The 25,553-nt window shown below is 39.7% G+C and overlaps 1 long non-coding RNA gene across 6 annotated transcripts in view; it reads left to right on the forward strand.

Moving 5' to 3' along the window:
- LOC110198754 (uncharacterized) overlaps window positions 1-25,553 on the forward strand; it is a 49,073-nt gene that overhangs the window by 13,344 nt on the left and 10,176 nt on the right. Inside the window, exons 2-5 of one of the 6 annotated variants that reach the window (XR_013482526.1) lie at window positions 6,713-6,890; window positions 10,110-10,146; window positions 13,003-13,085; window positions 15,619-16,043. This is a non-coding gene — a long non-coding RNA (uncharacterized LOC110198754). Of the gene's footprint in view, window positions 1-6,712; window positions 6,891-10,109; window positions 10,147-13,002; window positions 13,086-15,618; window positions 16,044-16,542; window positions 18,275-20,777; window positions 20,950-25,553 lie in introns of those variants that run through there. The other 5 variants (XR_013482529.1, XR_013482530.1, XR_013482525.1 and 2 more) reach the window with 5 other exon arrangements.

Raw genomic sequence — 25,553 nt, forward strand, 5'->3', positions numbered from 1 at the left:
AAATCTTACAAGCTGCCAGAAGGAAACAATTCAAGTACTGTGGAAACACAATCAGGATAACACAAGATTTAGCAGCTTCTACGTTAAAGGACTGGAGGGCATGGAATATAACATTCCAGAGGGCAAAGAAGATAAGATTACAACCAAGAATCACCTACCCAGCAAAACTGAGTATAATCCTTCAGGGGAAAAAAATGGTCATTCAGTGAAATAGAGGACTTTCAAGCATTCTTGAAAAGACCGGAGCTGAATAGAAAATTTGACTTTCAAATAAAAGACTCAAGTGGAACATAAAGAGGTAAACAGGAAAGAAAAATCATAAGAGACTTATTAAGGTTGAACTATTTACATTCCTGCATGGAAAGATGATATTTATAACTCATGAGACCTTTGTCAGTATTAGGGTAGTTGGAGGAAAAAAATTATGTATATGTACATATAGATAGGTAGATAGAGGGCACAGGGTGAGTTGAAGATTAAGGGGTCATATCTGGAGAATAAAATTAAGGGATGAGAGAGGATTATACTCAGAGAAGAAGAAAGGGAGAGGTAGAATGGGGTAAATTATCTCAAAAAAAAACAAAAAAGAGAAAAATGGGTTATAATCTTTGCCCTGCTATTAATCAATGGGGGGGACCTTGGACAAGTACCTTAACCTCTGTGTCTAATTTTTATCATCTACAAAAAAGGGGGTTGGATTAGATCAGAGGGATCAAACTATTGGTTCAGCCTGATCAAGATGAAAATGTTTGACAAAGTAAATAAACATATGATAAAACATAAACAAAAGAAATATAAGATGGGTGTTTTTTTAAAAGTGTAAGATGCAGGAGGTCTTTCTCAGTTGCCCTAGCTGCTAGTGCCTTCTGTTTAAGATTAGTTTTCATCTTCTCTGGGGCAGTCTGTTTCCTAAATGCATATGTGTGGTATCTCATCCATTAGAAAGTAAGCTTTTTGAGGGTGCTGGGGAGTTTCTCAGCCTGGTTTCCTGCACAGCCCAGGGAGGATATCACCCAGCAGCTAAATCTGCTGACTAGAGGTCAAATAACCTGGAGAGCCAAACTGAAAAGAAAAAGATGGATCAGAGTGTTAGGAAAACTGCTTTTTGGTAGCAGCTTCAGCTTCTTAGGGTCCAATGTGGTTTTTAAAGTTTTTCACACCCATTGAGAGTACACAGTCAATCGGCAGCGATCTATGGGAATTTGGTGCTGACAAGTAGCACCTTTCACAGGAGAAAGAGAGGTAGAGGAAGGGCGAATGAAATAAGGAGAAAAGGAAGTGTGTGGAATGGGGAGATATTTGCAATGCAACCTACAGAATTTCTTATCAGAACAAGAAAACAGTTTCTATTTTTAGACGAAAAAGAAGAAGAGAGAAGCAGTGCAGGATCAAGCACTCTTATGATTTTTTTTAAAAAGTCTATTCAATCTAGGACTGTTAAGGTAATGATTAAGAGAGAGCTACAGGTGCCTTCCACCCAAGGACAAAGATTTTTATGATAACGGATGAGATCCTCTACTTTACTGCATCCTTATGTAGTTTATTACATTTGATTTCTCCTTCGAAGGCAGGGGACGTTTCAGCTTTGTCTTTGTATCACCAGAACTTCCACACAATGCCAGGCACACAGTAAGAGCCTACTAAATGCTTGCTGTTGACTTGACTAGTGCTCAGCCTAGTACCTGGCATGTAATGAAAGCTTAATAAATGTTTGTTGATTGATTTCTTGGTTGATTTCCCAACGGGCAAAAGATATAAACAAATATTTCTTTTTTCCCAATCAACATTTATTTTCTCTCCCTGTCCCCTCCATTGGGAAAACAAAATAACAAATATGCATAGTCAAGAGAAAAAACAAACAAGTGTTTTTGTTTGTTTGGTTAGGCAATTGGGGTTAAGTGACTTGCCCAGGGTCACACAGCTAGTGAGTGTTATGTGTTTGAGGCCAGAAGTGAACTCAGGTCCTCCCGACTCCAGGGCTGGTGCTGTATCCACTACACTGCCCAGCTGCCCCCTATTTTTTTTTTAATTTGCAATCTGGTAATAACTATATGAAAGAATGCTTAAGATCACTAATAACAAGATAAATGCAAATTAGAAAGATTCTGAGGTTTCCTCTCACACCTAGTCGATCAACAATCACCAAGGATTTATTATGTGCTTACTGTGTTCAGATATCAGGAAAAGGTTAGGGCTTGATAAATTTCTCTAAAAATTACATCTTAGAGATGATAATTGGATCCATGAAAACTGATGAGAACACCTAGCAAGGTACTATGGAGGGATAAGAGGACTGAGGGCTGCTCATTGGGGGATACCCATAATTATCAGGCATGATCTAAAGATCCAACCAAGTAACCTTGAGAAGAAATGGTCAGGTATAGGAGGAGAACCCAGAGAGGTTCTAGAGAGGAGAGAGTATCCAGGAGAAGATCATGGATACTGTCAAAAGCTGCAGAGAGATCAAGAAGGATGAGGACTGAGAGAAGGCCACTAGCCAGTGGCTTTGGCAATTAAGAGGTCATTGGTGGCTTTGAAGAGAGCAGTTTCAGTGGAATGATGAAATCTGAAGGTAGACTACAGAGTGTTAAGAAGAGAATGAGGATACATCAGTAATACAGGATGTGGGGAATCTCTTCACCCGAATGCCAGTCTAGTGAATGTTGCAACAGGCATTGTTGATAACTGGAGCAGAGGTACCACTGAACCTGCGCTGCACCAATTCCACAATGCCTTCTGCCTATCTAAACAACCTCTATGTGCAAAAGGTCCTATATGTGCTTGAATCTGTCCCATGTGAGGACATGTGCAACCAGGTGGTGAACAATAACTCTCAGTGCTTCTATTAGATGTGAATGAGCAATACCTCAAACTTCTCAGTGGTCAGAAATACCGTATCCTGATCTACAATTGGGATGTAGACATGGCTTGCAACTTCATGGGAGAGAAGCAGTTCATGGATTCCTTGAACCAGAAGGTGAAAGTACAGTGTTAGCCATGGCTAGTGTCTGACAGTACCAGGGAGCAAGTTGCTGGTTTTTTGAAGGAGTTCGACAACATCACCTACCTCGCTATCAAGGGAGCTGGTCACATGGTGCCCACCAACAAGCCCCTGGCAGCTTTAACCATGTTCACAAGATTCTTGAACAAGCAGCCCTACTAAGTCTCATCTTGCCCTGCGGTGAGGGACAGAGGAGAGCCAATCAGCCAGCAGCCCCTGCTTCCTGCCTGGGGATGAGGCTTGGACCTACTTGGCTGAAGTCTCTCTGGCTGGCCAAAGGGAATCCCCTGGTTGGCCAGTAATCAGGCCCAGGACTGCAGGGGTAGGGATTCAAACTGCACCCAAATTTCCCATGTGGAATTAATCTGGGTTTTGAATAGAGGGATTAATTTGAACTAGTTGAAGAGGTGAGTGATACTGGTTCATTCCTTAGGGTAGACCTTTCTGGGGATGGGGAAATAGAGTATCCCCTGCATGTTAGCACTCACCATGCATTGTTCCCTATGTAACGCTGAGCTCAGGACTATGCACGTGTCACCTCTATAGGAACTGGAGTGGGGGAAGAGGGGAGAGAAGGGCAGGGCTTGACTGTGATTACGGGAACAAATAGTGCACAGTGGCACCTCCTCCAAAAAAAAGAGAAGGGAATGAAAGAAAGAGAAATGGAGGCACTGCTTTCTCAATGACTGTAGCCATAAAAAAAAAAAAGAGAGATGGGATGATAGCTAGTGAGGATAGACTGATCAAATGAGGTATAGGGTTTGTTTGTTTTTAAGAATGGGAGAGCTATGGGCATATTTGTAGGCAGTAAAGAAGCTGCCAGTACACAAGGAGAGATTGAAGAGTAATGAGAAAGTGGAGATGGTAGAAGGTGCAATCTGCTGGAGAAGACAGGATAGAATGGGATCAAGGGTACAAGAGGAGGGTTTGCCTTGGCAAGGAGAAGAGTAATCTCTTCAGGTAAGACAGGGTTAAAGAAGGGGAGAGTGATCAATAATGAGCAAAAGAGATGGAAATGGTCAATACTACAAAATTAAGACTATTGGCTTAGACATCAGAGATAGTAGGTTTATTTTATTAAACTGTTTTTCTTTTAAATTTTTATTACAAGGGGAACTTTGCTCAAAGAGAGAGTACATACTTGGAAATAAAGGTGACAAGAATAAAAGGCATTGGTAACAACAGTAATAACAATAATAATAAAGTTCTATGTTCTAGGGTCATTTCCAGCTCTAAGAGATCACCTCAGCTCTTCAGTTCTGTGTTCTAACATTCTGTGCTCTAATATTCCTTCCAGATCTGATGCTCTGTGTTCTAAGATTCCTCCTAGCTCTGATAGGCTAGGTTCCAAGGTCCCTCTCAGATCTAACATTCTATTTTCTAACATTCCTTCCAAGCTCTGACTGACATAGGTGCATTGAAGTATCCACAAAAGCAAAATAATTGTACACACATGATCTATAGAATGTGAAACAAGGTTGGGGAAAAAAAATTCTTGTACTATCCACCACACTGGATTATTATGGAGAAAGTAGTTTAGAATCCTTAAAAAGTACCACAGAAATGTGGGCTATTATTACTAGCTCTGTGACCTTGACCAAGTTAATTTATCTCACTGAGCCTTCAACTCTGCTTCTATAAAATGGGGATAACAATACCTCCTTCACAGGGTTTTTGTGAGGATCACAGGTGGTAATGCATATATGCTACTTTCTAAATGGAAAATGCTATAAAGATGTCTATTATAATTACATCAGTCCTCCCAGAATATGAACTTTATTGATGCAGGTCTCCCTTCGGCCTATGAAGGCCACATCCTCTCTGTGACTTTGTAGATATTCTTCAAGAATTGCCAGTGCTGAAAACTTCCTCACCTGTGGCCAACGAGGTAATGGTCACCTCATGACCAAAAGGAGAACTTTGATGGGAGGGTGATTCTTTTCCTTTATTTCTGTTCAAAGAGTTGTGAGGAGGGGAGGGGAGGAAATATAAGTCCAGAGCTAGGATGTGAGACAACACTGGAAAAAATCCTTAGGATGTACAGGTGGTGAATGTAAGGGCATTAGTTAGGATTGGGCCTCTTCAACTAGAATATAGTTCACCTCCACTGAGCCATAATATCATCCTACATGAATTAATATTTCTGGGAGTAAAGCCGCTTAGAAGAAGGTCATTTTTAAAAGGTTGGCTTTTTTTAAAATATAGGAAAGGGATAGATGGGCTGGATAGAGAAGGGAACAAGATTTTTGTCTCCCAGAGGTCTTGTTTGTGTGACAGACATCAGAAAGGATAAAGAAGAAAGTAAGCACAAAGCCCATAATGGGAGACTAGATTCCACAGTCACCATAAAGAGAAAGGAGAAATTAAGGTGATAAAGTAAATTGGCACTTCATTGAAAAGGGTGCCATACATGAATTTCATTCAAATTAAATGAGTAGATGGGAGGGCAAGATATATTCTGAACCAAATTCTTATCTGGACTAGGGCTTACATGGGAAAAAGAGAGAGAGAAAATAACAATAAAAGTAAATTCAAAAACTTTCAGCTAGGGCAGGAGGAAGGAGAAGGAAAGGAAAGAATCTCTGTGCAGTGATGGGGATCAAATGGAAGCAGAAAAATAAAATTCAGGAGCCAGGAGGGGGGGAAAGAAGAAGAAAAAAAAATCAAATAGATAGTGGAAAGAGTGTGGGCTCTGCAGTCCAATTATCTGGATTCAAATCCTACCTCTGCTGTTCACTGCTTTGGAGAAGTACCTCTCCAAGACCTGGTTCCCCATCTATTAATGGACCCATAAGGTCCATTCCAACTCTAAATCTTTCATGGCGTGATCCTCTGAACAGAAAAGAATTAAAGGAAGGAAAACACAGACTTAATATTTATGACAAATGTGAATGGATCAAACTCCCCAATAAAAGGGAAGAGAATGATAAAATGGAGGGGGAAAAAAAACCAAAACCCAACAAACTGATAAGTACAAGAAATATGATTAAAACACAAAGATCCATATTGAATGAAAATGACGGGCTAGAACAAAATTTCCTATGCCTTGGGGCAGACATTGCAACAACAAAAATTGACATGTCAAGAGAGTGAAACAGGGAAACTACATTTTGCTTAAAGGTACTATAGACAATGAGACAATATCATTATTAAATATTTCTGTCCCTTCAGGCCCTGTGTGTGTGTGTGTGTGTTGTGCAAGAGACAGTCCATGAATCAAGGCTATGTCCATGTAAGGGTACCAGAGATTGCCAGTTGACACCACAATATGCCCCATGTCCCATTTAAGAGCCCCTATCCTGGAGGGGCTCAAGAAGCAGCTTGCCCTACAAGGCAAGAATGGAACACCTTCTCAGTGCCAACCTTCTGGGTAGTGCCCGCTGGCCCTTCTGATCACCCCCAGGGTGTCACTGAACTTTTCCTAGGCATGCTCCAGGTAGGTCCCCAGCTGAGCAAAGTAGGTTCCTTCATTTGGGTTAGCAGGAGACCTGTGGCCCCCTTTCTCCTCCAAAGACCCTCTGGGGACATGACTGTGTCACTCACTGTGGACCAGAAGATCACAGATTTAAGTACTTTGCAAATGAGGAAACCGGGGAAAGGAAGGAGAAGTAACTTGCTCAAAGCCACACAGCTGTGCAGCTGGGATTCAGACCTGATCCTATGATTTCCAAGCCAGGACTCTGTAGTCCATAACACGTCTTCCTTTTTCAGAACAAGACTGAGGTCCTGACCCTGGGATCCTCTTTCAGGAAAGCCCTGGGCTGAGCTGCCAAAGGAAAATTGGGAGGCTTCAGACAGCAGCTGGACCTGTAAGATGTGACTGAAATGTTTTGGAAATGGGAGAACGTTGGGCAACAATCGCTTTAAAAGGATAATCAAGAACTTTAAGGTTTGACGTAGTTAGGTCACAAAATGGATAAAGCGTTGAGCTTGGCATCAGGAAGACTAGTTATGGGACCATGGGCATATATTATTTCACCTTTTTCAGCCTTAGTTTCCTCATTTATAAAATGACAGGGTTGGACTCTGAGGTCCCTTCCACCCCTCCACCTATGGTAAGCACATTTGCTCCCTACCCCCACCACCAACCCTGTGAAGTAAGAAGTGCAAGTATTATTATTATTATTATTATTATTATTATTATTATTATTATTATTGCCTAAGCAATGGGGTTGTGACTTGCGGGGGGTCACACAGCTAGTAAGTGTCAAGTATCTGAAGCTGGATTTGAACTCAGGTCCTCCTGACTCCAGGGCCAGTGCTCTAAGAGTACAAGCATTATTTAGAGACAGCTACCTACTGGCTGGCCAACACTGGTCATGTCACTTAGGTGCTCTAGGCCTCCATTTCCTTATCTGTAAAATGCGGGTGTTAAACTCACTGATCTTTTAGGTCCCTTGTATCTCTAAATGCTACAATTCTCCATTTGGGGAAAAAACTTAGGCTCATAAAGGAGAAATGATATGCCTACATTTACACAACTGATAAGGTACAGAGATAGGGTTTGAACTCATGCCTGCTGACCTAAGTGCTGATCTCCTTCCACTATAGCAATAACTTTTACTTCTACAGAGGGTAGAACCTGGTAAGTTTGACAAGGTTAAAGAATGAATGCTTTGTTTCTACAAATGTTTTGTTTGCTTGGGCTCTGAAAATCTCCCTTCATACAAGGTGTGGACACCTGGATGACATTGGAATTGAGACTGGGATTATGTTTCCTTTATTGGAGTGCAACTAGTGTCCTTTTCCTCTAGGCACTTGCTACCCTCCAGGTACCTTTATATCACCTTGAGAATGACTGAGTCAGTCTTGGCAGGTGTGGATCTGAGCCATATCTTGGATTTAGGTTTAGACTGCAGCTGACAGGTACAGACATATTGAGAACAGAAGTGAAACCTGAGTTGGGAAACCTGCCTGGTGTGGGCCCAGGGAGGTTAAAGTGATACCCAAGGGTAAGTTGGCGGTGGGGGGGGGCAAAGTTGATTCTCTACCAACTCCAAGTGGTTTTCCATCCTACCCCATCCCCAACAGGCATCAGGGTTTGTATAACTCACAATAAATGGAGAGCAAGGTCCAATTTATTCGATTCGATAAACATTCATTAAATGCCTGCTATATGTGAGGCATCAGAAATGAAAAAAACCTGGGGAAAAACAAGGACAAATATATGACCATCTCATAATGTTTGTTGAATTAATAAATGTAGATTAGCCAAATCACTTAGTTCTCAGTGTGGTGTTTAATGTTTATTTCTTTCCATATATATGAAATATGTGTGTGTTATAAAGACATATATTATTTATGTTTGTATATATGATATACATTTGCATGTATGTATATAAACACACTTACTATATATAATATTATATATGTATAATTGATATTGTGACACTAGGCAAGTCACTTCTCTCTGAGCCTCAGTTTCCTTGTCTGAGAAATGCAAATAATAACATTTACACTAACTACATACTTCACAAGGTCATCAGATGGAAAGCTCTAATGAAAACCATTCCAGAACTGGGAGTTGTGATTATTAAGTGAGTTAGGAGACATCAGCAATTTCAGTCCTGAAGTTCCAATCAGGCTGTAGAGACAGAACATCCCCACAGGATTCCTTGAGAATGGTCTCAAAAAAGCAGCGGCAATAAAAACCACCACCATCTTGAAAGAATCAAGATTTCAGGTTCCCCAAAGGGCAGCAGAAACATGGCCGTGAGAATGGTGGAGGGTCTTGAGTTAATGCCATCAAGGTGGAGAGTCTCTAGTTGAAGAAACTGGGGATGGTTAGCCTGGAAAAGAGAATGCTTAGGAGGGACACAGTAGCTATCTTCAAGTATCTGAAAAGCTGGCCAACAGTCTGCTGAAACCAAGGTTATACCATCAAATTAGCAAAGATGATAACAAATAAAAAGAACTCATTTTAGTGGAAATAGAGAGAGGCATAGGAATAATTTTCTATTAGTGGAGCTATGAACCGTTATAATTAGTCTTGAAGTCATTTTGAAAATTTGCGAACAATACCCATGCTCTTTGAGCAAACAGTTTCACTGCTGGGCATATACCTCCAGAAAAGCAAATGACAAAAGTTCAGTTCCCACAAGGCCTCATCTTCACACGGGCAGCATCATTCTTTCCCCTCCCCACTTCAGTTCCTCTCAGGTGGGACTTTCATTCTAGTTAATCCTTCAGCTCTGCCCTTCAATGGATCATTGCATCGATCAACCAAGCAACAAGTATTTATGAAACATCTGTGCACCAGGCACTGTGCTTGTTTCTGGGGATATAAATACAAAAACAGTTTTCCTCTCAAACTCTATGGGTAGACAACAGGAAAAGTAAATGCCTGAGGCCTGACTTCTTATATTACAAGCAGTCTTCCCGCTCCAACTAAAACTGCTGATTCATTGCAAAGAATAATCCAGGTCCACATATTTTTTTTCTCTCCCTATTCTGGGAAGCTACATAAAATGAATCAATGAATTTATTCAGCTAGAGCCCCCAGCCGGGAAAATTGCTCTGACATACGTACACATATACACACACATACACATACACACAAACACATATACATGCACACACACAAAATAGATGATAGAATCACATAATTATATATTAATATATGATGTTGTTAACTCATTTCATTGTGTCTGATTCTGATCCCATTTATGGCGTTTTCTTGGCAAAGATACTGGAATGGCTTGCCATTTCCTTCTCCAGGACCCCCATTTTACAGTTGAAAAAACTGAGGCAAACAAAAGTTAAGTGAATTACCTAGGATCACACAGCTAGTAAATGTCTGAGGTTGGATTTGAACTCAGGTCCTCCTGACTTCATGCCCCGCATTCTAGCTGCCCTAATATATAATGTATATAATATAATATATCATTACATATTACATTGACATTTATATACTATATAATTATAACTATTATATAAGTTATATATAACAGGTATGACTATATAATAGTTAGCTATAAATAATATAAAAATTATAAATTATTTTATCACTATTATATAGTAATAACTAAAATATATACCTATATAATTAATTACCTGTGTATACACATACACACACATATGTAATAGTTGTGAAATCTCTCTCTTCCAGGTATTCCTCCTCATGTCCTTTTCTCTGCTGCATTTGAGTAAGGAAACACAAAGATAAGTAGAACAATGGTTACTCACATTTATCTTAGAGAAATCTGATCTAAAACAACAGGGGTGGGTGGGGAAATCATACCTGTCCTGGGAAAGGGGCATCAGGGAGAGAAGTGAGGAGTCACTAGTCTTAGATCTGCCCCCCTGGATAAGCTCAGCAAAACCTAACTAACCCAGCGAGTCTCATGGCCCCAGAGCATAGCACCATGGGCTACATTGCTACATTTCTGTTACTGTTTCCACACTTATATACCTGGTGCAACTTGTTTGGATCTAGCCCTTAGAACGCATCTATACTAAGGCTTAATCCACCCAGGACCCGGGAGCAGAGATCTGACACCTCCCCCCTTCCCAGCCACTTCTATGCTGCAGCACAGCAGAATAAAAGTTTCCCGGATCCCTATCCTTCATTCCCCATTCTTTAGTAGGCAATTTAGAGAATATATCCATTTTCATATCACCCCCACTGCCTTTTCTCGCTAGTGATAAGGCAATCTCCTGTGAGATTGTCTAAAAACTCTCTACGGGTTTAAGCCCTGAATGGCACTGTTGTATTGCGATGTTCCTTGTTGACATCTGTTGTCCTATAACTGCCCTCCTTGTGTGGTATTGCCACTCTTCCAAAACGATTCCCTCCCCTTCTGCCCTGAACCAAGGCAGAACCAAGGCTCTCCCAGTATTCCTCATTGCTACTTATCAGGGTTGCTTCTTGCGGGTACCTCCTGCTTTGCTACTTCTCTCCTGTTTGACTCTGTGATCCCCACCATGAAGTTTTTAGTAAGGGAATGTGATAGCTCTGCTCCTACCTCCTGCTTGGAGCATCAAATTCCAGACCATCGCACAGTCTTCCTAAGTGAGATTATCTAATCACTCCAAAGAATTTGCCTTAACTATCCACACAGGAAAAACTAAGTGGATGGAAAAAAATGGCCTTTGCCCAGATTATGATATACAGATATACACTCATAGCATTAATTTGCTGATCAGTACACATATCTAAGCAGGTCCTGAAAATGGACAATGAGCTGCACACACAATTTAACAAGAGAAGGAAAAGAGAGGAGTGAGGGCTGGGTTGTCTTTGGGAAATTGTGCAAGACCTTTAATGAGCCAAAGATTCTCCCTAAGACAAAGGCCTATCTTTATAACATTTATATTTTACTCCCAGTGGCTATGAGTGGAGGGCAGATGGCTGCCTGAACAAGAGGCAGACCACCCAGAAGCTCCACACCTACTCAGCAAAAACCTTAAACTTACACCAGACAGAAAAATGACCAGAAATTCAATGAGGAAGGCTCCTCCTGTGAGCTGGCTTCAGCACCAGTGAGTCACCCCAAGACTCCAGGCTGCACTGGGTGCCCAACCCGAGATGGGGGACCGCATGTGACAAGACTTCGAGTGGGTCCGCATGGACCAGCCATATGCGTACCACCACCAGGAGAGCCCGGTCAAGTATCCAGAATTAAAATCTTTGATGAAACCAGATTACAACTTGATATGGATTGTAATTTTGATGGTCCTTGCACAGTTGTTTGCATTTTACTTAGTAAAAAGACTTGGCCTAGAAATGGGTTATGTTCTGGACTTGTGCCTTTGGCAGATACATTAGTCATTCAATGACTTTAGCTGTTCATGAGATCTCTGACAACCTTGCATTAGTAACCACAAGGCTCTATGGAACTGGTGGTTTGGAATATCTGCAAATCTTCCTTTTCGCACTTCATATTCCTTCAAGATATGAGAGGTGAAGAGGGCAGCTAGGTGGTACAATGGATAGAGCAACCCTAGTACCTCAGTTCCTCATCTGTAAAATGAGCCCAAAAAGGAAATGGCAAACTATTCCAATATGTTTGCCAAGAAAACTCCAAATGGAGTCATGACACACACTTAACAGGAACATTCTTCAGCCAATCATTTATGCTTTTTGACCAATGTGTATCAACCCCAAGCCAATTTCTTATTTGGAAGTTATCAATCTGTTGACATTTTGATTTATGTTTTCGAAAGCAAATCTCTTGCCTCTGTGTTCACAGATTCAGTAACTGGCCTAGGTTTGCACCCAATTTCTGGACATTTCATAGCCAAACATTACATATGTATATCTATATTTTAAATGTATTTTTAATATACAGCAAATATCAGGGTTTTGTTCCATTACCCATTTCGCTATCTTTTTTTCATTTTATTGAATTATTTAAACCATTCACATTTAAGGTTGTGATTGTATTTTCATCTCTTTATCTTTTTTGTATCGATTTTTATCCCTTCCAAGTCAACAAATATTTGTTAGGTGCCTACTATGTGCTAAACACTGTAAAATCAAAGAAAGGCAAAAATAGTCCCTGCCCTCAAGAAGTTCACAATCTAATCCTTTAAGTTTTGCTCACAGTACTTTAATATTAGTCTAATCTCATACACTTTCCCCTTCCCTGTCTATCCTGTTTATCTACCTTATTCTAAATTCTTCAATGTTACTTAATTGCTAATTGCTCTATCTTTCTATTTAATTCTTCTCTTTTTATGATCTTTTTCCCTGTCCAACTAAGCATATAACTTGAAATCTTACCTTCCAGCTCCAATTTGTTAAAGTATCATTCTTCAGCTACGTACTTTTCCAAAAAGTTCTCTTTTGCTTTGCCCTTCCTCTTATGTCTTTTCTAATCATTTCTGAATTCCATTCTCCATCCTGTAGGCCATACCATTGTTTGCTCCTTTTTTATTCTTTCTGTGCCCAGCCATGAGGCTAGCATTACTGAAACACCAAATTCACATACCTTCTTCCTCTATCTTATTTCTATGTTATTGCTTGTGTAGAACATACCTCACTCTTCTTTTTTTTGCAGAGGTGGGGGAGGTCTGTGTCTCACTCTTAGAAGCATTAATTCAAAAAAGAAATATTAAGGTCTAGTGGAAACAATATCATGGGGTAAGTAAAAAAAATGCAAATGCCATAACATTAGGGATCATCTGTTTAGTCAATGAAATTAGGGATCTATTTAGTCAACAAGCATTTATTAAGAGCCTACTATATGGTGGCACTGTGTTCAATGTGCAGGATACACAGAAAGGTAAAATAATAAAAAATAAAACAGCTTTGCTCTCAAAGAGACAGCATGCAAACTGCAATGTACAAAAAAGACATATAGAGGATAAACTGGAGATGAGCAACAGAGGGAAAGTGCTAGCATCTCATCCTTTGTATCTGTATCTCCAGCACCTAGCAGAGAAGCTGGCATATAATAGGTGCTTAATAAATGCTTGTTATGGAGTGATCATGGTAAGGGAAGGGGGTAGGGCCAGCCCTCATAATTTAGGATATACAAAGAAGAAGATGATCCTTAATCTCAAAGAATTTATATTCTCTCAGCATTCTTAAGGCCAGGTTATCCTATCTGTGGGTCTATCTCTAGTCTGGTATCCTACATGCCCTCTGCCTTTCCGAATACATATTTTCTCTTTCCTGGGGTAGGAAGATGCAGTCCTCAGAGGAATAGCCCTTTCTCAGAGAAAGTGGTTTCTCAATGTGTAGATTGCCCCAAGGGCAAGAGGCATTTTAAGGTATCATCTCTTACAAAAGATATATGCCCATTTCCAACACAACCACCACCACCACCACCACCACCACTACCACTATCCCCTGAATATCTTATATTGATGTTCTTCCTTTTCCTCTTTCTCTCCTTCTACTACCTCCCCCCATCCCTGTATCTCTCTCCTTCATTGCCTTTATACTATTCTCCTACAGCTTCTATCCTTGTTGAGAATGACATTATTACATTATTGATTTCTCCTAACTGAAGAATAATCATGGATTATTCATATTGATATTGTTTCACATAGCAAGTGTTTTTCTCCAGATTGTTTTGCAAAATTTGGTGTTTGCTACTGAAATTGTGAGATTAATCACTACATTCCTTGTAATTTCAAGTGTAGGGTTTTTCTCTGGCAGCAATCTCTGGATTCAGTTAATTAGTGCTGCGTGTTTGTCAATATTCATCTATTATTTAATACAGTATGAAATTCAGATCTTTTGATTTGTCATATTTTTCTGAGTGACTTATAATTCTAATTTCTCTCTGTAAATTGATCAATCAAAAAACATTTAAGTACATACTAGGCCCCAGGCACCATGCTTAAGCACTGGGAATACAAAAGAAGGGCAAAAGACAGTCCCTGTTCTCAGGCTGCTCACAGTCTAATGAGAAGACAATATGCAAATAACTATGTACAAACAAACAATCTACATAATAAGTAGGAAATGACCTATAGAGGAAAGGCACTAGAGATAAGAAGGATTGGGAAATGTGTCCTGTAGAAGATAAGATTTTTATCTAGGACTTGAAAAAAGCTAAGGAAATGGGAGGTTAAAATGAGGAGGGAGAGCATTCCAGTCATATGGGGGAGGGAGTGGGTAGGAGATAGATTGTTTAACTCAAGATGCAGCAGTATGACCAAAGTTACTGGGATGGGGGAATTTTGTTAATCACTGACGAAAGAGTCTAAATTTATTTCCCTTGTCCATAGGAGTTTGGCCTCAGGGTGGGGTCCTCTTTGGGCGTAAAACAGAAAAAAAGTACTTGGAATTGAAGGAACAGTGTTACTCCTTTTCCTCCAAGGCAGGAAAGCAGATTGGAGACCTGGCCCAATGGAATGTTTTTGGCCTCCCCTTCCCTCAAAGCCCAGTTGCTTTGGCTTATTCAGTATCTGAGTATCCATTTAAAATTTTTGATTCTCTGAGGAGCTGGCAGAATTCTATTTTTGACAGGGAAGTTTTGGTTCATTTTACTTTGAGGTATAATACTTTTCACAGTATTCCATCTTCTCTTTAAGGTTTTACTCATTTTTCCTTCTGTCTTTTTCAGTAGGTTTTTGCTCAGGATTTCTCCCTTGGCCTTTTGTGTTCCCAATTTCATGTCTCTGGTTCTACTCATCATTCTTTGGCTCTTCCTGCTTTCCACTGCTACCCACACTCCAAGGTGGGGTGTTATGATTATTCTCCCATTGGGAAGGTGTGGGGGCCCATCCAGTGCCCTGTCAGAGGTATATGAGGACTGGCCTAAGGTGGATTTCAAGTCCCCTCTCCCTCAGGCATGGAAACTCTTCCCCCCACCCCCCAGCTGGCTTTGCTCTGATCTTGTCTTTTACTTCCAACCTCCGTTAGTTCTCCTTTCTTTGAGATGGCTAGACGGAATCAGTGTCTGCTACTTCTTATATAGCAAAAGGTGGTTTAGGCTGAGGCACTGCTGTGAGAAAACTGAGCCAGGATGCTCAGAGTCCAATGCTGAAGTACAAGTCTGCAGGATGGGTTGGGCTCACAGTATATCTAACACAGAGAGTGGGTTGGGGGCAGAGAGTCTGATGAGTTGGAGTTCTGAGTACCTAAACTATTATTTAAGGATTTTTTAAAATTTAAGCCTTTCTTTATTTTTTATTTTTATTTTTAAAAATTTATTTTTTAGTTTTCAACATTCGCTTCCATAAGATTTTGAGTTCCAAATTTTCTCCCCATCTCTCTCCTCCCGCACCCCAAGACTGCATGCAATCTGATATAGGCCTTACATACACATTCATATTGAACCTATTTTCACATTAATCATGTAAAGAAGAATTAGAACCAATGGAAGAAACCACAAGAAAGAAGAAACAAACAAACAAACAAACAAATAGAAGAGACACCAAATAATGTGCTTCAACCTACATTTAGACTCCATAGTTCTTTTTCTGGATGTGGACAGCATTTTCCGTCATGAGACCCTTGGAGCTGTCTTAGATCCTTGCATTGTTGAGAAGAGCTAAGTCTATCAAAGTTGGTCATCGCATAGTGTGGCTGTTGCTGTGTACAACGTTCTCCCGGTTCTCCTCGCTTCACTCGGCATCAGTTCATGTAAGTCTTTCCAGGTTTTTCTGAAGTCTTCTTGCTCCTCATTTCCTATAGCACAATAGTATTCCATCACAATCATGTACCAAAACTTGTTCAGCCATTTTCCGACTGATGGTCCTCCTCTCAATTTCCAGTTCTTTGCCACCATAAAAAGAACTGCTATGAATATTTTTTGTACATGTTGATCCGTTTTGCATTTTTATGATCTTTTTGGGATACAGCCCTAGAAATGGTATTGCTGGGTCAAAGGATGTGAAAATTTTTGTAGTCCTTTGAGCCTGGTTCCAAATTCCTTTACAGAATGGTTGGATAAGTTCGCAACTCCACCAACAATGCATTAGTGTTCCAATTTTCCCACATCTCCAGCATTTATCATTTTCCTGTTTTGTCATATTAACCAATATGATTTTTTAAAAAAAAACCCTATTGTGGCATTTCTGCCTAATTATCTTGTGTATTCAGCTTTAATTGTTGCTTAACTGGTACATACTTTCTTTTTCAGAGGTTTGGGGGTTGGAGAAGCTTGAAAAAAACAATTGCTCTCTTGCCAACCATATGATCCCACAAGTTTTATTACAATGGGAGACTGAGGGAAAAAGTCTCCAGATCACCAAAAAGAAAGTTTGGCCTTTGGGGAGGAAGAATCCCCTGAAGATGTCTGCCCCTGGGACAAAATACGAGCAGCCCCACACTAGTTATAATTTTGGGTTTCATTACTGCCCATTTCTTGGATTTTATCTGCTATGAATTTTGCCGCATGAATAGGACTGCCAAATGTCTGTACTAGTGGCAAGTACTTCCCTTGACTTTTGAGGCTTTTCCTTGAGGACTCAAGAAAAGGGCATTGCAATTAAAATGTATTATTGCTAATTTGCTCACCCTGATTTTATTTTATTTTTCGAAGCTGTAAATCTAACCCTCCATCACAGCCTTTGACTGTTAGACAAAATGCCCCCTTTTCCCTTTCCTATGGTTCTAGATCCCTGATTTTCCTCCTTTTCAAAGGCCTCATTCAAAAGGCAGCATAAGCCCTATATTTGGAGTGACAAGGAGAGTCACCAAGAGCACAGGCTTGGTACAATGAGGGCTATCAAGCAGTTTGGTGCCAGGGAGCCTCCTGTTTCCCTGTGTGGAGCCTCAGTGTCTGCCTATGTAAAGCTGGGGTGGGGAGTGATGGGAAGGGGAAAATGAGGGTAGAATAAGTAATCTTTCTTCTTTAAAAAATCTTTCGTTGTTGTTGTTGATAACTTTTGTTTTGTATGTTGCTTTGACTTCCAAATATTTGCTACACTTATCCTAGGCAACTCCTTATCCTAGACAACTATCCCTTTTAACACAAAATAACAAAAGAGAGGAGGGGAAAAAAGGAGTTAAGCAAAACTAGTTAACACTGTTTGTATTGTACGTGCAATATTTTGAATTTTTACTGCCATGCATAAGTTCACTTACCTTGGCAGTATATTTTCCAGGGATGCACACATTAATGATGAGATTGACACACTCATTGACAGAGTCTCTTCTAGTTAGAAATTTCAATACTTTAAAGGTCTTGCTAGCACAAATACACTACTCTCTCATTTCCTTCCCAGGATAACACTCTATGCTGTAACATCTTTTTTTTTTTTTAGCTCTGAGACCTATTATTCTAAGACCCCATCCAACTCTGACTGTCCCTCCCAGCTCTGACATTCCATGTTCCAAGGGCCTTCCCAGCTCTAACATGCTGTTTCCCAAGGCACATCCCAGCTCTGACATTCTGTGTTCTAAGGTCCTCATCAGCTCTAGGAAAAGTCTAAGTCCAAAGACCCTAGGGCAACTTTCTCAAATGAGTTTCTTCTTTTTGTCCCACCCAGACATGCCTGGAAGCAGCTTGTTTGTTCTTTCTTGTGAATATCAGCCTTTGAGCAACCAAATGTTCTCCTTACTAGAGTTTCATATTTAAGCCATCACTGCCCACTGGCCCCCCCATCCCTTCACCCCACCTTCTTGTCACTCACTTCCTTGTTTCTGAAAAATGGCAAGTCCCGGTTTTATTTCTCAGGGACCAAAATCCAGCAGCCTTCCTTCTGGGTCATTATAGCCAGAAGCCCTTTACTCTCAGCTCAGAGACTGAACTTCACTTTATCTATCTATCTGACTACCTTTGTATTGTCTAACAATCTACGGTAATTCTGCACTAGGCAAAATATATTGGGGGGGGCATGCATATACAATAAACAAACACACATATCAAGATCAGAATAATTGTATAATTGTTGATCATATATATTATTCTCATCTTGAAAACACCAACATTAGCATTTCCATATACAAAGAACAAATAAGTTTAATTGTCTATGTAAACTAAATCTCTATTACATATAATTTGTTTTTTAAGGCTATAATAAATTCAGCACTCATTTCAAAGCTGCCATAATTTTCCTTATGTTCCTCTGAATTTCCTTCTTTTCTCATCCGTGAATTTTTAAAAAATGCTTCAATGTCTCTCTCTCTCCCTTTTACCTTACTTTATTACTATTGTGAATTACCTTATACACAAATTTTTTTTTAAAAACCCTCCTTTGTAACAAGCAAGCATTTTCAGGCAAAAGAAATCCTCACATTGGCCATGCTTCCCAAAACTATGTCTCATTCCGACCTTTAGTACTTCATCTCTGTCAGGAGACGGGAAATTTGTTTCGTCAACAGTCTTCTGGAATCATGGTTAGTCAGCATGTTGACAAGAGTTCTTAATTATTTCAAAATTGTGTTTCTTTATAATGATATAGTGTATGAATTTATCTTCTGGCTTTGTGCTTTGTATCAGTTCATATAAATTTTCCCAGATTTCTCTGAATCCATGCCTTTATTTTTTATGGGGCAAATTATGGTATGTTAATGTGATGGAATACTATTGTGCTCTAAGAAAATGATGAAGGGGATGGTTTCAGAGATACCTAGGAAGACTTGTATGAACTGATTTTAAGTGAAGTGAGCAGAACTGGGAGACCACTATATCCTATAGTATCCACATTGTATAAACAAATAATTCTGAAAGATTTAGGAATTCAAATCAATGCAATCATCCAACATGATTCCAGAGAACTGACAGTGAAGCATACGGATAACCATGGTGGCATGGTGGAGAAGTAATGGACTGATATGAAGAACAAGATGCACATTTTGGGGTTTGGCCAATGAGGAAATATTTTTTGCTTGACAAGACTTATTTCCTACAAGGGTTTTGTATTTCCTTCCCCCCTCCCCACAATGGGGAGGTGGTTGAAGTGGGATGCAGGTAAAACATAATAAATGTTTGATGAATGAAAAAATTAAAAATATATTTCTCATGGTACAATAACATTCCAATGTTCCATTATATTCCTATACTATAATTTGTTCAACCATTACCCAATAGCTGGGCACCCTCTCAAGGTTTCCAGTTCTTTGGTACAAGGTATTGCTGTAAAGATTTTTATAACATGGGTTGTTTCCCTCTGTCTTTAATCTCTTTGGGGAATATGCTGACAGATCCAAGTTCCTTTTCAGAATGGTTGAACTAATTTACCACTCTACCAATAGCACATTAGTATGGCTGTCTTCCCATAGCCCTTTGAATAATGATCATTTTCCTTTTTTGCCATTTTTGCAAATCAGATGATCTTCTTCTCCTCCTCCTCCTCTTCCTCCTCCTCCTCCTTCTTCTTCTTCTTCTTTTTCTTCTTCTCCTCCTCCTCCTCCTCCTCCTTCTTCTTCTTCTTCTTCTTCTTCTTCTTCTCCTTCTTCTTCTTCTTCTTCTTCTTCTTCTTCTTCTTCTTCTTCTTCTTCTTCTTCTTCTTCTTCTTCTTCTTTTTTCTATCTTCTTCTGTTCCTCCTTCCCCTCCTCTCACTCAGGCTACAAGTGCAATTGTCATTGACAGCTCCCACTACTGATCAATATCACAACTTTGCTCCATTTCTGACCTGGCCTGGTGCTCCAAGGGACTCATTATATTGATGACAGAGTTAGTGCAGACGCCCAATCAACTTTAGCTCCACTAGAGTTTCGAACTCTTGAGCTCAAGCGATCCATCAGAGTCAGACTTCCCAGAAGCAGTAGTGACAGATATGTGCTACCACACCCAGCTATAGCTTCTTTTCTAATATTTTATTCAACAACCGTGAATTGGTATTTATCAGGGATATTGGTCTATAGTATTCTTTCTCTGCTCTGTCTATCCTCAGTTTAGGTATTAAGGCTATATTTGTATCAAGGAAGGAACTTAGTAGGATCTCTTCTTATTTTTACAAAAAGTTTAAGTAATATTTGGTTTAATCGGTCCTTGAATGTTTCATACAGTCATATAATGTTCAATACATAAAGTTTCATATAATGCTTCATACATAAATCCATCTGGTCCTAGTTTCCTCTTGATGAGTTCATCAATAGCTTGTTCAATTGCTTTTTATGAAGTTGGGTTACTTAAATTCTCTTTTTCTTGTTTCATTCATAGTTCTGTGTTTTATATTTCATATCAATATGATTTTTCACTTTTGTTGGAATATAATTGGCAAAATATTTTCTAATGATTTCCTTCATTTTTTCCTGATTTGCTCTCAGTTTGCAGCTTTCATTTTTGATCCTGACAATTTGCTTTTCTCCTCTCTTTTTAAATCACATTAGCTGTTTATTTAATTCGTTTTAAAAAGTTGCAAATTTCATTAATCGACTCAGTAAGTTTTACTTTTGTCTTGCTAACCTCTTCTTTGATTTTGCAGAATTTCTATTTTGGTGTTTATCACTCACCACAGAAGCCAAATGTGAAAGACATCAACGTATTATTAGCTATGTAGTATACACTGTCATCATGGCCACCTCCATTTCAGTTCACATGGACCTGACATTTTACTACTCACATGACATTTTCCTCACAACCTCCCTGAGAAGAAGGTAGTATTGGTATTATTATTCCTATTTAACAGGTGAAGAAATTGAGACTCAGAAAAGTGGAGCAATTTTGCCACCATCACACAGCTAATAAGGAGTCAGATCCCAAAGCCTATTTTTTTTTTGGTTTACATCATACTGCCTTTATGGCTACTATTTTCTTTAAGCAATCAATCAACAAACAGTAATTAAATGCTTGCTATGTGCAAGGCACTGTGCTGAGCACTGGCGAATACAAATGCAAAGAATGAAATAATCCCTACTTTCAAGAAGTGGATCATCCAATTTCATCATTATCATCATCACTATCACTATCATTACTGCCAACATTACCATCATTGCCATCATCCTCACCCCTAAGGGTATTAGCACCATCACCATCCTTGACTCCATCCCTATCATAAACATCATGGTCATCATTATCATCATCACCACTAACAGGATTTCTACCATTAGTATCACATGACTGTTTCCATCATACCCATCACTATTACGATCACCATTATCACCATCACTACCATCACTTATCCTCATCATTGACGCCACTCACACTATCATTGCTGCCACTTTTAATCGCCACCCTAGAACTTCCTTCAACATTTGAGATTTTCTCACGCTGCATTATACTTCCAACATAATGACCCCCTTTTCCCACTGGTGAATTCCTTTTGGGACTTCCATTCTGGGGACAGGACCAGACAAGCCATGCTTCATTCCCTTCACAGCTATGCTTCTGTCACTATGGACTTCACCACCCCCAGTATCTCTTATTCCCCTCCTCCTCCTTTTATATCTTGTCTTCCCTCATTAGAATGTAAACTCCTTGAAGGCAGGAATTTTTTTTCTTTTTGCTTCCATTTGTATCCCCAGTGCTTAACACAGTGCCTGGCACATAGTAAGTGCCTAATAAATGCTTGTTATCTTACCTTGCCATTATAACCAACCTTATGAACACTTTCACTTCCACTAACATTATCTCTGGGCAAATCACTAAACCTCCCAGTGCTCAAGACAATCCTCCAAGTCTACAAATTACAAAGCATCTGCAGATCTGTATTGGTAAAGGGAGTTTTCTTCTTGAGATTTCACTAAATCAGGGAAATCACAAAAAGTGGTCATCTCAAGCACAGTTTCTATTGTCTCCATCACCCTCACCATGGCCAACAGTATCAGCCTCCATCAATCTCACTGTCACCATTACCATCAAGATAATCGCCAACACGATGCTACACTCAATTATCATCACTCCTGCCCTCCCCATTATTTCTGTACACAGGCCTTCTATCCACGACTCTTACTGGTAATCGGCCCACTTATGCACATCCCAAACCCATGCCAGCTTTCCGCTCATCTCTGTGGCCCATGGATAATACAGTAAAGTGCCCAAACCCACATTCCTTCAGAGTGAGCAATGTGTGAATTGGGAAATTTTGTAAATTCCAGATGCATGGGCTCCAGATTATGGTCTGAACATTCTGTAATCTTAATAACATAGTGAGCATTCTGTTTACTTTATTCAGGTTCTAAGTATTATCTCATTGTAACATGGGAATGTAAATAGATTCTACAATTATGTCTTCTTTCCTCCCCTCCTTCCCATGTTTGTGTTTCCTGGGAGAATAAAAGCAGGGTGTGAAAGGCATGAAAGAGACTGAGCACCAAAAACAAAGAAGACACAGAGATTCAAAAGGTACCAGAATTGGAAAGGACCTTATAACATAGGATGTTAGAACATTAAAAAGTCAGATTTGGAAGGCACCTAAGACACAGTATAAGAACATAGAATATTCTAAAATGAATCTTAGAATATAGAACAGCAGAATGGAAAGGAATCTTAGAACACAGAATATAAGAAATGTAGAATTCTATATCTAGAATATAGAATGTCAGAGTCCCTTAGAAAGTAGAAGGGGCCTTAGAGCATTGAGCTGGAAGGGATCTCAGTACACAGAATGCCAGAGCTGAGGTGCAGAGGGGGAGGGTACCTAACACCTAGAAAATCATACTTTCTTCCCTTATCCCCCAGACTCAGTGAATTGCTGATGGAATCTCTCACATCTGTCCCTTTTTCTCTACTCCAATGGCCATTACCCAAGTTCAGCCTTTCAATGCCTTCTTACCAGCACTATTGTAATAGCCCTCTCTCTAACTGGTCTCAGAATCATAATTATAGAATCTTTGAGTTGGATGGGAATCAGAAGCCATCTAGTCCAAAACAGACCTGAAAAAAATCCCCAATGAGAGAGAATTCCCCCATCTCTTGAAAGAGCCCATTTCATTTTTGGAGAATGCTATTGTTAGGTAGTTTTTCCCAATACCAATCTAAATTTGACCCTTTGCAACTTCTATACATTACTACTGATACTGCCTTCTGGGGCCAAGAAGAACAAATGTAATTTATCCATCCCTCCGTCCCTCCCTCCCTCCCTTTTCTCCCTCCCACATGGGGGATCATACCCTTACCTGCAGGTGCTCTGCCCAAAAGAATATAAATTTGATTGCTGAAACCTCGCAAGATATCTTGGGGTTTGGGAGCTAGATTTTTTTCTTCTTGCCTATTTATTTATGCTATCATTTAAAAAAAACTGTGACAACTCTTTTGCCCTATGTAATTTCATTTACGATTTTTTGCAGTAGAGCTCTGGAAAACTAGGCTTTGATAAAGCCCACTGGGATTCAAATGGAGCTACTTGACCATGCCTTAAACCCAAATCACTCTGGCTCTCACTGATCAGCCAATAACAGGTCCTAGCCCAAGCCTCACTAGGTCATTGTTTGGGTTTTGATAGTTCAGAGAGTGTAAATAGCAATTGTTTCTGTTCTGGCCAGAAACCCTGAGGATCTTCCCCTTCCCAATTTTTTTTTAATGAATAGACAAACTAGGCCATTTTTTGCTTCACTTCTTACCTAGCCTTAAATCACTGAAAGATATTGCCTCATATGAACTAATACCTGGGAAAGACCTTAACTTGAAAAGGCCAAGGTCTCCCACTCCATCTAGGGTCATCTTCAGTTACCCTGACCTATGTTTTGCCCATGGACTCAGATGACCTTGGAGGAGAAAGTGAGGCTGATGACCTTGCACAGCCCTGCCTCACCTAAATCCAATTCATTTGCAAGTCAAGACATCTCCCTCCTGATATCATTGGTCCTCCTCAAGAATGAAAGATAAACATTACTCTTGATACTACCTTCTGGGGCTGAGAGGAACAAATGTAATTTCTCTTTCAGGGGACAGCCCCTTGAATACTTGAATCAGGCCATTATCATGTTCCACTTGTTTTCCCCCACCCACTCACCCCAAGCTTTTCTTTTTTCAGGCTAAATAATTTCCTTCCCCTTTCTTCAATCCACTCTTCAAACTGCAAAAACTATCTGCCTGAGACACACTCTAACCATATCATTCCCTACTCAAAAATCTTCAGCGACCTTTGACCCAGAGATGCTACTCCAAAGCATATACCCCAAGGGGTTCAAAGACCAAAAGAAATATCATAAACACTAAAATATCAATTTTTAAAAATCTTTCATTGTGCCATCAAAGAACAGGAAACAAAGTAGGTTCCCATTCACTGGGGAATGGCTAAACAAATTGTATACACTAATTCAATAGAATATTATTGTGCCACAAGAAATGATTAACACGAAGAACTCAGAAAAATACTGGAAGACTTAGATGAACTGATTCAAAATGAAGTAAGCAAAACCAGGAATATCTATCTATATCTATATACACATGTATGCATATGTATTTGTATGTGTGTGATATATAGATGTAGATGTACACACATATATGGCTAAATGATGTAAATGGAAAGAAAGCAAAACTAAACTGAATCTGGTATTTTCATGATGAACAAGCTTGGCCCCAGAGAAGAGCTGAGAAAAATCACCACCCTCTCTTCAGTATGAAGGTGGAGGACTATGGGTGAAAAACATTGCACATACTGTCAGGTATAGTTGAGATATTGACTGGTTTTTCTGAATTTTTTTTCTCTCTTTTCAAATGTTTTGTTATAATGGAGGGCTTATCAGGAAAGGTAGCAGGATGGGATTAGGATATATTTGTCAAGCTGATAGAAGATCTCCAGTAAGATACCTTAAGGATTTCTGTTTGGCCCTATTCTGTTTCAGACTACTCCCAGTGACTTGGCTAAAGGCATAAATGGTGTGCTCATTAAATCTGCAGATGACACAAAGCTAAAACACTAGCTGTGTGACCCTGGGCAAGTCACTTAATCTTGTTTGCCTCAGTTTCCTCATCTGTAAAAGGGGATGGAGAAGGAAATGGCAAACCACTCCAGTATCTTTGCCAAGAAAACCCCACATGAGGTCATGAAGAGTCAGATACAACTGACTAAATAACAACATGATGTTACTCATATGTGAGTACAGATAGTCATATATACATATATGTAAGAATAGATAGTAGATAGGACTAGATTTGTGATTTCACTGATACAGGGAGCTCTGGGATGAGAAACTTCCTCCACCAATGCAGGTCTTCACTTTGTCTGAAACTTACAGGCTTGGAGAGTTGTTGAAAGCAGCAGTTTTCAAAGTATGGTCCTAGTACCTGGGTGGGTCCCAGAGACCTTTAGGGATGG

Source organism: Phascolarctos cinereus, unplaced genomic scaffold, assembly GCF_003287225.1.
Source record: "Phascolarctos cinereus isolate Bilbo 61053 unplaced genomic scaffold, phaCin_HiC Scaffold_726;HRSCAF=1367, whole genome shotgun sequence".
Taxonomy (NCBI): domain Eukaryota; kingdom Metazoa; phylum Chordata; class Mammalia; order Diprotodontia; family Phascolarctidae; genus Phascolarctos; species Phascolarctos cinereus.